This window comes from Muntiacus reevesi, chromosome 3 (genome assembly GCF_963930625.1).
Source record: "Muntiacus reevesi chromosome 3, mMunRee1.1, whole genome shotgun sequence".
Taxonomy (NCBI): domain Eukaryota; kingdom Metazoa; phylum Chordata; class Mammalia; order Artiodactyla; family Cervidae; genus Muntiacus; species Muntiacus reevesi.
This window is the reverse complement of record NC_089251.1, coordinates 59,768,884-59,780,632: the sequence shown is the minus strand read 5'-3', so window position 1 is coordinate 59,780,632 and position 11,749 is coordinate 59,768,884. Positions and strand designations below refer to the sequence as shown.

At 42.8% G+C, this 11,749-nt stretch overlaps 1 pseudogene; it reads left to right on the top strand.

The window, feature by feature from the left end:
- Positions 1 to 3,759: 3,759 nt before the first annotated feature.
- On the top strand, positions 3,760 to 4,167 carry LOC136163998 (large ribosomal subunit protein uL29-like; annotated as a pseudogene).
- The last annotated feature ends 7,582 nt before the right edge of the window (positions 4,168 to 11,749 follow it).

Here is an 11,749-nt window from a genome sequence, read left to right as displayed (position 1 = left end):
ATCAAGTGTGATTTACCCCAGAGATGCAAAGATTCTTAAGCATATGTAAAGCAATCAATGTGATACATCACATTAACAACCTACAGGATAAATACCACATGATCATTTCAGTAGATGCAGAGAAAGCTTTTGACAACATTCAACACTCATTTATGATAAAAAAAAAAAATTCTGTGCCCCCAGAAAGTGGGCACAGAGGGAACTTACCTCAATATTATAAAGGTAATATGAAAAACACAGCAAACATCATTCTCAGTGGTGAAAAACAGAAAACATCTCCTCTACGACTAGGAACAAGACAAGGATGTCCACCCTCACCACTTTTATTCAACATCGTTTTGGAAGTCCTAGCCATAGCAATCAAAGAAGAAAAAGAAATGAAAGTAATCTAAATCGGAAAAGAAGTAAAATTGTCACTGTTTGCAGATAACATGATACTATACAAAGAAAATCCTAAAAATGCTGTCAGAAAACTACTAGAGCTCATCAATGAGTTTGGTAAAGTTGCCAGATAAAAAATCTATACACAGAACTCTCTTGCACACCTATACACTAACAACAAAAGATCAGAAAGAGAAATTAAGGAAACAATCCCATTTCCCATAACAGCAAAAAGAATAAATTACCTAGGAATAAACCTACCTCAGGAGGCAAAAGACTTGTACTCAGAAAATTGTAAGATACCAATGAAAGAAATCAAAGATGATGTCCATCAACGGAGGAATGGATAAAGAAGACGTGGTACATGTATACCATGGAATATACTCAGTCATAAAAAAAGAACAAAATAATGCCATTTTCAGCAACACAGATGGATAGAGAGACTGCCATACTGAGTGAGGTAAGTCAGACAAAGACAATATATGATATCACTTATATATGGAATCTTACAAATGGTACAAATAAACCTATTTACAAAACAGAAATTGGGCCACAGATGTAGAAAACAAACTTATGATTACCAAGGGGGTAAGGGGTGGGGGGTGAAGGGATAAACTGGAATATAGGGATTGACATATACACACTGCTCTACATAAAAGACAACTAATAATAATCTACCATATAGCACAGGGAATTCTATTTGGTGCTCTGTAAGATGATGCTGTGAAAGTGCTGCACTCAATATGCTGGCAAATTTAGAAAATTCAGAAGTGGCCACAGGACTAGAAAAGGTCAGTTTTCATTCCAATCCCAAAGAAAGGCAATGCCAAAGAATGCTCAAACTACCGCACAATTGCCCTCATCTCATCTTCTAGTAAAGTAACGCTCAAAATTCTCCAAGCCAGGCTTCAGCAATACATGAACCGTGAACTTCCAGATGTTTAAGCTGGTTTTAGAAAAGGCAGAGGAACCAGAGATCAAGTCGCCAACATCCGCTGGATCATCGAAAAAGCAAGAGAATTCCAGAAAAACATCTATTTCTGCTTTATTGACTATGCCAAAGACTTTGACTGTGTGGATCACAATAAACTGGAAAATTCTTCAAGAGATGGGAATACCAGACCACCTGACCTGCCTCTTGAGAAATCTGTATTCAGGTCAGGAAGCAACAATTAGAACTGGACATGGAACAACAGACTGGTTCCAAATAGGGAAAGGAGTACGTCAAGGCTGTATATTGTCACCCCGCTTATTTAACTTACATGCAGAGTACATCATGAGAAATGTTGGGCTGGAAGAAGCACAAACTGGAATCAAGATTGCTGGGAGAAATTTCAAAAACAGATATGCAGATGACACCACCCTTATTGCAGAAAGTGAAGAACTAAAGAGCCTCCTGATGAAAGTGAAAGAGGAGAGTGAAAAAGTTGGCTTAAAACTCAACATTCAGAAAACTAAGATTATGGCATCTGGTCCCATCACTTCATGGCAAATAGATGGGGAACCAGTGGAAACTGGCGGTCTTTATTTTTCTGGGCTCCAAAATCACTGCAGATGGTGATTGGAGCCATGAAATTGAAAGAGGATCTTCCCAACTCAGGGATCAAACTAGCATCTCCTGCATTGCAGGCATATTCTTTGCCACTGAGCCACCAAGGAAGCTCGTTAGCTATTTCAAAATTTCCTGTACCCTCTCTGGCCTTTGCGAACACAGTGCAAGGTCTTCTACTGCAACCATAAAAGTCCTCTCATTAAGCCTGAGGGACAGAGGCTGCTTCTAGACCCTCCCTGAAAGGGAGTAGGAACTTGGCAATAGCAACCTCCAGATAAATCTTTTCGAAATTCTTCTTCCTCTTTCCTCTCTAGATACAGGCTCTTCTATATTCTCAAGTAGGCAACAGTGCTTGAGGACCATAGAACCAGATCTGGAAATTTCCTTTGTGAATTCTGCACATTGTGAGCTGGCCTTTACCCAAACTTGCTCAGGTCTCAGTTGAGACTGAGTCAGGAAAAACCCCATCTAACATGTCTTTGACATGAAGCTCTAGTAGGATGAGATGTCAGTTCAGAGATTCTCAATATGCTCACTTGTTTGCTCCCTCATCACTCACACAGCGCCTGTTCTTTGAGTCAGACACCTGGAAACACCTCCAGAGACTGTCCAACTTAACTGGACAGTCAAGTATCCTTTACTGCATTCAATTTGGATTGCTTCATCAGGTTTTAGGTGCAGCTACTGACTGGGACTGGGGCTTCCCTGGTAGCTCAGTGGTAAAGAAAATGCCTGCTGATACAGGAGACATGGGTTCAATCCCTGAGTTGGGGAGATCTCCTGGAGAAGGAAATGGCAACCCACTCCAGTGTTCTTGCCTGGGAAAACCCATGGACAGAGAAGCCTGGTGGGCTACAGTCCATGGGGTTGCAAAAGAATCAGACATGACTGAGTGACTAAAAGCAACAACTGATTGGGACTAAATTCAGCAGCATATGGAAGCAGTCAAGATGGCTCTGAAAACTTGGGGTGCAAATGTGAGCAACTCTCTTTTTTCCACTGATATAGCAAGTAACCTCCAACCACTCTGCCTTTCCTTGAGGTCACACTCCTCACCTGAGATGATCTGAGAAGGTCCAGGATGTACGAGGGAGAGAGCAGTGGGATCAACTGTCCTCCCAATGCTGCCACATGGTGGCAGCTGTTGAAGGTCCTGCAGCCTTCCACAAAAGGGCTTTTCTCTGTGTCCCCACAGAGCCACTCAGGTTCTCTGAAGGAGGATGAACCCATTCCTTCAGCAGTAACCTCAGCCAGGGGTGACCCTCCCACTGGAGCTCAGAAGGTTGCAGCTTAGCTGAGTTCTGCTGCCAGTTTTCTTTCACAGCTCCTGTTTGGGAGCCAGTTGGCCCCAGGATCCCCAGGGCAGCACAGGCTACCAGGAATCCCAACAAGTGTTTGTTTTCAACTCAAAACACAGTGTCCTGTTACCATCTCCTCTTCCTGGACAACCAAGATACTTGCCACTCATCTAGAATTCTGGAAAAAAGTAACCTCAGTAACTCTCTAGGGAATTTCAGCTTGCCTATCTCTTCCCTTCCCCTTCCCTCCACTTAAAGTTAGCAGCTCATGGAGTTCAAATTGGTTTTCTGTCAGAATCTACAGACCAATAAGAAGTTGGCACTCTTCTCACTTAAGAAAGGAACTGCAAATGTAATTTTTAGATTTTCCTTAGACATCCCTCAAAGTAAGAGGTGCCTCAAAGTCACTCTGCCTGAAAGTAAAAGCCTGTCTCACATGCTTTAAGATCTGGAACTGTCTATGGCCCTGATTTTCAGAGCAGACCTCTGGGAGTGCGTTTGAAAACAGTGCCACAAGACTCTACAGTCATGGCCAAGACTAAGGTTTGAGACCTTTGCAGCAAGAAGAAGGAGGAGCTGCTGAAATAGCTGGAGGATCTAAAGGTGGAGCTGTCTCAGCTGCGTGTGGCTGAAGTGACAGGTGGCATGGCTTCCAAACTCTCCAAGATCCGAGTTGTTCATAAAGCCATCGCCATCATTAACCAGACTCAGAAACAGAAATTCTATAAGGGCAAGAAGTACAAGCCCCTGGATCTGTGGCCTAGGAGAACATGTCCCATGGGCCGCTGACTCAACAAGCATGAAGAGAGCCTGAAAGACCAAGAAACAGAAAGGCAGGAGTGGCTGTACCTACTCCAGATGCACACATCTGAGCACCCAGGGGGCAATGGAACAACAAACTGGCAAAAAGAAAAAGGACATAGTGCAACAGTCTGACCTCTCTGACTTAGGAAATTGATTTTAGGTTCAAAAGGCTTGTTCATTCGTGGCAATTAGTTTTTAAAGCTTCACGGGATAAAGGTTAGTCCCCATGGAGATGCAGAATGGGGAACCCAGTGTTTTTGAGGCAGGGATGTAGGTCATGGAGTGCTGGATGTTGCATCAGTGACTAAGCCACTTCTTACCTTTACTCAGTAGGACCAGGCACTGAGGGGACCAGAGGGCTCACAGGGTGAGAATGAGACAGTACATCTTACAATCTGGGATAACAACAGTTAACATCTTTGAACATGGGTTATATGCCAAACATTTTTGGGCTTACTTTGCACATGTTCTTTCTTATTGTCACGAGCACTCTATTCGGTGGATGTTTATCACCCCCCATTTTACAGATGAGGAAAGTATCTCAGAGGAGTGAGCAGTCCAGTGTCACACAGCTATTAGAGGAATTGGGATTTAAACCCACTTTTCAAGACCCTACAACTCATTCTCTTCACACTGTCCTATGTGGCCTCTCAAGAATAGTAGCCATCTTGGAAGATGGATGACAAGGAGAAGGCAGCTGGGAATGGATCTTGCAGGGCTCCTTGTGAGATTTGAAGTTTAGAAAAATGATAGGCTTGCCAATAAGGTAACAGTGAAAATTATTCTCACCTACAGTCCCTTACAGAAAGAGTGGTAGAAGCCAAGGGCACAGAGTAAATGTGACCACTTCACTTCCTTGGGAGTGGGTGGGCTTCTTATTAATTTGGCATCCTCTTTCATGTCTCTGTAGTGTTTCCTCTGCTTCTTCCTTCTCTGGAGTTACCTTCAGCCCCCACTCTGCTCCCCTTGGAGAAAGTCTGACCATCTCCTCTGTGTAAGAGGCCTTCTGTGTAAGAAGGCCTTTCCTGATAGGTCCTCTAATATGTAGGTGGAGTTAGGAACTCTCTCATCTGTGTCCACATTGTTCTTGTGCAGGCTCTAGAACAGCATGCATTATTCAAAGCACAGTCATTGTTTAGGCCTGGGGCTAAATGCAGTGGCAGGGGAGTTATTTTTTACACAAGACAATAGCAGGTGCCAGGAATGTTCAGAGCCCCAACTATTCAAGAACGGGGAGATCTGAAGGGAGTCTACACGGCCCAAAGGCAGTTATGTTAGAGGATGAAGCTAGAGCCAGGAACCTGGAACCTGGAGAGGATGAGAGAAGCAAGCACTAGCAAGTCAAGCTGGAAGGTGCAGTATCTAGTGAGGGCCCTGCCTGTAGATGGCTGGTCCTCAGTAAGCAGGTGATAAATCGGAGAGGAACTGATAAAGTATGATGAGCTGCCTCTCTTAAGCCAAACCTGAGGCTGTATTTGTCACAGGCAGCTGCTAACGTGAAACTGGAGTCATAATTCTCCCAAGAGCTCATCATTTTCTTGAAACTTCTCCCTGTGTTTCCCGAATGACTTCCCCACAGGTTTGACCAAAGATCTGGACCACTTGAATTGATAAGCCACACCAACCATCCTGGCCAGCCACACTCTGAGAAACACTTCCCTCTCTAGGTGCCTTCATGCACAGCTAGAAATAGCTGAACCAAAATGACAGTTCAGTATAACTGAGATGCCTCATTTGGGAGTCAGCCCTTACTCCTGGTCATAAATCTACTTGTGCCCAACACCTCTTTTGTTCTTCTGGAAGTTGGGATTTCTTTGGTTAAGCCTCCAGGTCTTCCCTATTTCTGCATTTAATGAATTCATTTATTTTTCACCTAGCAGGTTTTAGGGCTGGTTAATGAATGGTGGGGTTCTCTTTAACTGCCCAAGTGGGCCAAACTCGGACACTTTTCTTGCTATTTCCAGCTTTCAAGTCCCCAGTGTCTCTTTCAGTCTCTCCTCTACTCTGGAAATTGCCTTCCTTAGTACAGTTCCAATCTGTGGAAATTTCTGCAGTACAATGATATGTAGGCCTCAGGTTTTGTTTTATTTATTCACCTATCTTCCCTTGGACAGTTGTTTCAAAATGAGCTTATTCTTTTTAAAAAGAAATCTGTGTTGAAGTGTCAGGGAGAGAGATTTGCTTTTAAACATAGTTTCTTCTCTGGGATTTGTCTGAAACTTTTGGTAGATTTTGGGGTGGGGGTTGGTTATGAATCCCAGAGAGATTTGCCAAAGGCTGTTTCAACCTCCTTTGGGTGAAGCTGTTATAAAGAGCTGCCAGGAGGAAACACTAATGAAAGGGAACTTAGAAGCCTCGCTTGGTGATTGACACCTGGGAAATTTTCAGCCTAGAGCAAATGAGTGTAGGGTCTGTGCAGCAAGAACAGGAATCTACAGTGACTCAATGGCTGACTCCGTTCCCAATAGCTCCTTGTGGTAATGACATCGCAGCTGCTTTATGGAATCATTAACCATAGAAAGTTTAACCCATAGGATCTCTGTATCGTTGATCCTGCTTGTGATGCCAATTGTCTTGCTATTCACACTGTCCGCACTGTTTGCTGAACCCAGGATAGGCAAGGTGCGAGCTAAGAGGCTGGAAGGAGACTTGAGGAGCTGAACTGCAGACACGTTTATTCTCCTCTGGCTGACACAGCAGCCGTAGCGGTGTTCACACTTTAGTCTCTGCTCTCATGGCTGACCACACAGACACAGCCCTGATGCAGCATTAATGCTGACACTTTTTAGGTGGATCTCACATGTACGTATAGCACACAACCCGTGACCAAGCAGGAACCTCATAACACTCATGTGCAGTGCTATAAGTGATCTCAGCTGTTATATAAACCTCGGGATGTGCGTGCACAGTGCTATAAATGAAGTCAGCTGTTATATGGTCATTATTTACAAAACGTAGGGAGAGAGAGCCTGAACACACTATCTTGGCCAATTTGCTCTCTCCCCACAATCTACTTATGTGTTTGCCCACCATCCTTTGATCTTCCATTCATTGATCTAGCTATCCATCCATCTATCCATCCAGTAAATGAAGGCTGACCACTTACTGTGAGGCAGGCCCTGGACTAGGTACTAGGGTGGCAGGAGGAACGATTAGACACAGCACCAATGAATAACTACAGGTCACCTTTGCACATTTCACAGTAAGGATTCTTGTGTGGTAGAGGCCAAAAGACAGTGGGGAGGCGATGGAGAATAATTCACAGAAACCTCAGCATGCCATGTTTGGGTGGTTCACAGAGTGATTGTTAACTCCTTGTCCCCTGCTGAATCTCTAAAGCTTGGGCACAGCACTCTGCCTCCTCAACCTCTGCTGCCTCCTATGAAGTCACAGCTTTCAACCTGCTTCTCCATGGGGTCTAGGCAGTGGGTAGCATTAGAGAGTCTGAGGTGCTTCCATCCCAGGTGAGATTAGAGAGACAAGCTCAGGTGGGGAGGCAGTCTGCCTTCATCTGTGTGCTGTTGCTGGGCTTCCCAGGTGGCTCAGTGATAAAGAATTCATCGGCCAATGCAGGAGACGCAGGAGACTAGGGTTTGATCCCTGGGTCAGGAAGAGCCCCTGGAGGAGGAAATGGCAACCCACTTCAGTATCCTTGCCTGTAAAAATCCCATGGACAGAGGAGCCTGGCAGGCTATAATCCATGGGGTTGTAAAGAGCTCAACACAACTGAGCACCTTAGTTTGCTAGGGCTGCTGTAACAGAGCACCACCTGGGTGGCTTAAACAGTAGGAATTTGTTGTCTCACAGTTCTGGAGGCTAGAAATCCAGGATGAGCGTGTCAGGAGGATTAATTCCTTCTGAGGATTATGAGAGAGAATCTGTTCCAGATTCATATGAAATCTGTTCCATTTTTCTTCTGGTTTCTGGTGGTTAGCTGATAATCTTTGGCTGCTCTTGGCTTTTCTTTTTTAGTGTAGAAATTCTTTTTTTTTTTACTTTTTTTTCCATTTATTTTTATTAGTTGGAGGTTAATTACTTTACAATATTGTAGTGGTTTTTGCCATACATTGACATGAATCAGCCATGGATTTACATGTGTTCCCCATCCTGAACCCCTCCTCCCACCTCACTCCCCATCCCATCCCTCTGGGTCATCCCAGTGCACCAGCCCCGAGCACTTGTCTTATGCATCTAACCTGGACTGGCGATCTGTTTCACACTTGATAATATACATGTTTCGATGCTATTCTCTCAGATCATCCCACCCTCTCCTTCTCCCATAGAGTCCAAAAGTCTGTTCTATACATCTGTGTCTCTTTTTCTGTCTTGCATATAGGGTTATCGTTACCAACTTTCTAAATTCCATATATATGCGTTAGTATACTGTATTGGTGTTTATCTTTCTGGCTTACTTCACTCTGTGTAATGGGCTCCAGTTTTATCTATCTCATTAGAACTGATTCAAATGTATTCTTTTTAATGGCTGAGTAATATTCCATTGTGTATATGTACCACAGCTTTCTTATCCATTCATCTGCTGATGGGCATCTAGGTTGCTCCCATGTCCTGGCTATTGTAAACAGTGCTACAATGAACATTGGGGTGCACGTGTCTCTTTCAGATCTGGTTTCCTCAGTGTGTATGCCCAGGAGTGGGATTGCTGGGTCATATGGCAGTTCTATTTCCAGTTTTTTTAAGGAATCTCCACACTGTTCTCCATAGTGGCTGTACTAGTTTGCATTCCCACCAACAGTGTAAGAGGGTTCCCTTTTCTCCACACCCTCTCCAGCATTTATTGCTTGTAGACCTTTGAATAGCCCCATCTGAGCCACCAGGGAAGCCCGTTTAAAAGCCAAGAGCACTGCTCAGGCTCCAAAGCAGTGCTGTTGGCTTTTAAACAGGCTTCCCTGGTGGCTCAGACGGTAAAGAATCTGCCTGCAATGCAGGAGACCCAGGTTCAATCTCTGGGTTGAGAAGATCCCCTGGAGAAGGGCATGGCAACCCGCTCCAGTATTCTTGCCTAGAGAATTCCATGGACAGAGGAACCTGGCAGGCTACAGTGTGTGGTGTTACAAACAGTCAGACATGACTAAGCGAATCTCTGTCTTCATTTTCACATGGCATTCTCCCTGTGTGTGTGTGTCTCTGGGTCTAAATTTTCCCTTTTAATAAGGGTACCAGTCATATTGAATGGACTTTAATGACTTAACTGATTATATCTACAGTGACCCTATTTCCCAATAAGGTCACATTCTAAGGTACTGGGGGTTAGACTTTAGTACATGAATTTTAGGGAGACACAGTTCTACTCATAACATCTTGTTTCTGACTTTATCCTCTTCTTCCTGCCATCAGCAGTGCCTTTGAAAAGGAGGCCACAGTGATTTGTGCTGGAGAGCAGCATGGTAAATTTAATTATTTAGAGAGTTCCTTGGTGGTCTAATGGTTAGGGTTTGGATCTTTCGCACCTGTGGCCCAGGTTTGTTCCCTGGATGAGGAAGTGAGGTTCCACAAGCCACACAGTGTGGCCAAAACAAAAAAATTAATCATTTATTCATCACCCTGGCAAAAATTAAAAAGACCAGTGACATCTTGTGCTAGAGGGAATGCAGGGGAATGAGCACTTAGTATACCTTGCTGGTAGGACTGTGAACTGTTGAAAGCTCCAGGGAAAACTAATCTGGTAATGTTTATTAAAGTCCACAGACTCAGCAACCCTATTTTTTGCTTTAATCATTTGATACCATTGAATCCATTATGTAAGTTTTATTTGTTTATTGAAGTATAGTTGATTTATGCTGCATTAGTTTCAGGTGTACAGGAAAGTGATTCAGTTTTATATATATATACATATATATGTTTTATTTTTCAGATTCTTTTCCCTTATAGGTTGTTACAAAATATTGAACATAGTTCTCTGTGCTATACAGTAGGCCCTGGTTGGTTATTTATTTTATACATAGTAATATGTTGGAGAAGGAAATGGCAACCCACTTTAGCATTCTTGCCTGGGAAATCCCTTGGATAGAGGAGCCTGGTGGGCTACAGTCCTTGGGGTTGCAAAGAGTTGGACACAACCGAGTGACTAACACTTATGGAGAAGAAGGGGCTTCCCTGGTGGCCCAGATAGTAAAGAATCCACCTGCAATGTGGGTGACCTGGTTTCTTTCCCTAGGTTGGGAAGATCCTCTGGAGGAGGGAATGGCAACCCACTCCAGTATTCTTGCCTGGAGAATCCCCATGGACAGAGGAGCCTGTAGGCTACAGTCCATGGGGTTGCAGAGTTGGACATGACTGAGCAACTAAACACTCACACATATGGGTGTGTATATGTTAATTCCAAACTTCTAATTCATCCCTCCCCCTGCTTTCCCCATTGGTAACCATAAGTTTGTTTCCTATGTCTGTGGATCTATTTCTGTCCTGTTATATAAATTTATTTGCATAATTTTTCCACATACAAGTAATATCATTTATTTGTCTTTCTTTGTTGGATTTACTTCACTTAGTATAATAATCTCTAGGTTGAGCCATATTGCTACAAATGGCATTATTTCATTTTTATGGCTGAGTAATATTCCACTGTGTGTGTGTGTGTGTGTGTGTGTGTGTGTGTGTGATATCTTCTTTATCCACTCATCTGTCAATGGACTTTTAGGTTGCTTCCATGTCTTGGTCATTATGATAGTACTTCAATGAACACTGGGGTGCAATTTCAAATTATTATGGTTTCCTCTGGATACATGCCAAGGAGTGGGCTTGCAGGCTCACATGGTAGTCTGTTTTCAGTTTTTTAAGGAACCTCCATACTGTTCTCCACAGTGACTGAACCAATTTACATTCCTACCAACAGTGTAAGAGGATTTCTTTTTCTCCATACCCTCTCTAGCATTTACTACTGTAGACTTTTTGATGATAGCCATTCTGACCTGTGTGAGGTGATAACTTACTGTAATTTTGATTTGCACGTCTCTAGTAACTAGCAATGTTGAACATCTTTTCATAACCTGCTGTTTATCTGTAAGTCTTCTTTGAAGAAAGTTTATTTAGATCTGTGCATTTTTTGATTCAGTTGTTGGTCTTTTTTATATTGAGCTGTATGAGCTGTTTATATTTTGGAGGTTAATCCCTTGTTGGTCACATGGTTTCAGCAACCCCACTTTAAGCTGTTCTTCCAGTGAGATATGAAAGTACTTATACCTAAGAATGTATGACAGGGGTACTTATGGAAGCACTGTTTGCTGTGGCAAAATACTGGACAATGCACCAGAATCTGTCAATGATAAATGGCCAAATGAACACTGTGCCTCCATGCTGTAGGATGTTACGTGACTATCACAAAGAAAAAGTAAATTAGATTTATCAACATATTCACATGGAGAAATGTTACTGTGTTAAGTGCAAAAGCAAGTTGTTTTTAAATGTACATACCATAATTGCATTTTTATAGAAAAACTGGTAAGCAAATAAAACACAATACTCATGCCTATTCTGTGTTTATATTTATAACATTTTGGAGAAGCATGGCTTAACAGCATAAATTGCCTCAGGGAATAAGAATAATAGAGTGATTTTTAACTTACCCTTTCTATACCTTGAGTTGTTTTGCTTTTTAGAAGAATCATGTTTTTGCTTTTTTAATTAAAAGCAATTGGTTAAAGGCAATTTTCAAGGGGAAAAAAAAGACAAAGTGCTTAAAACATTTTTGTGACTC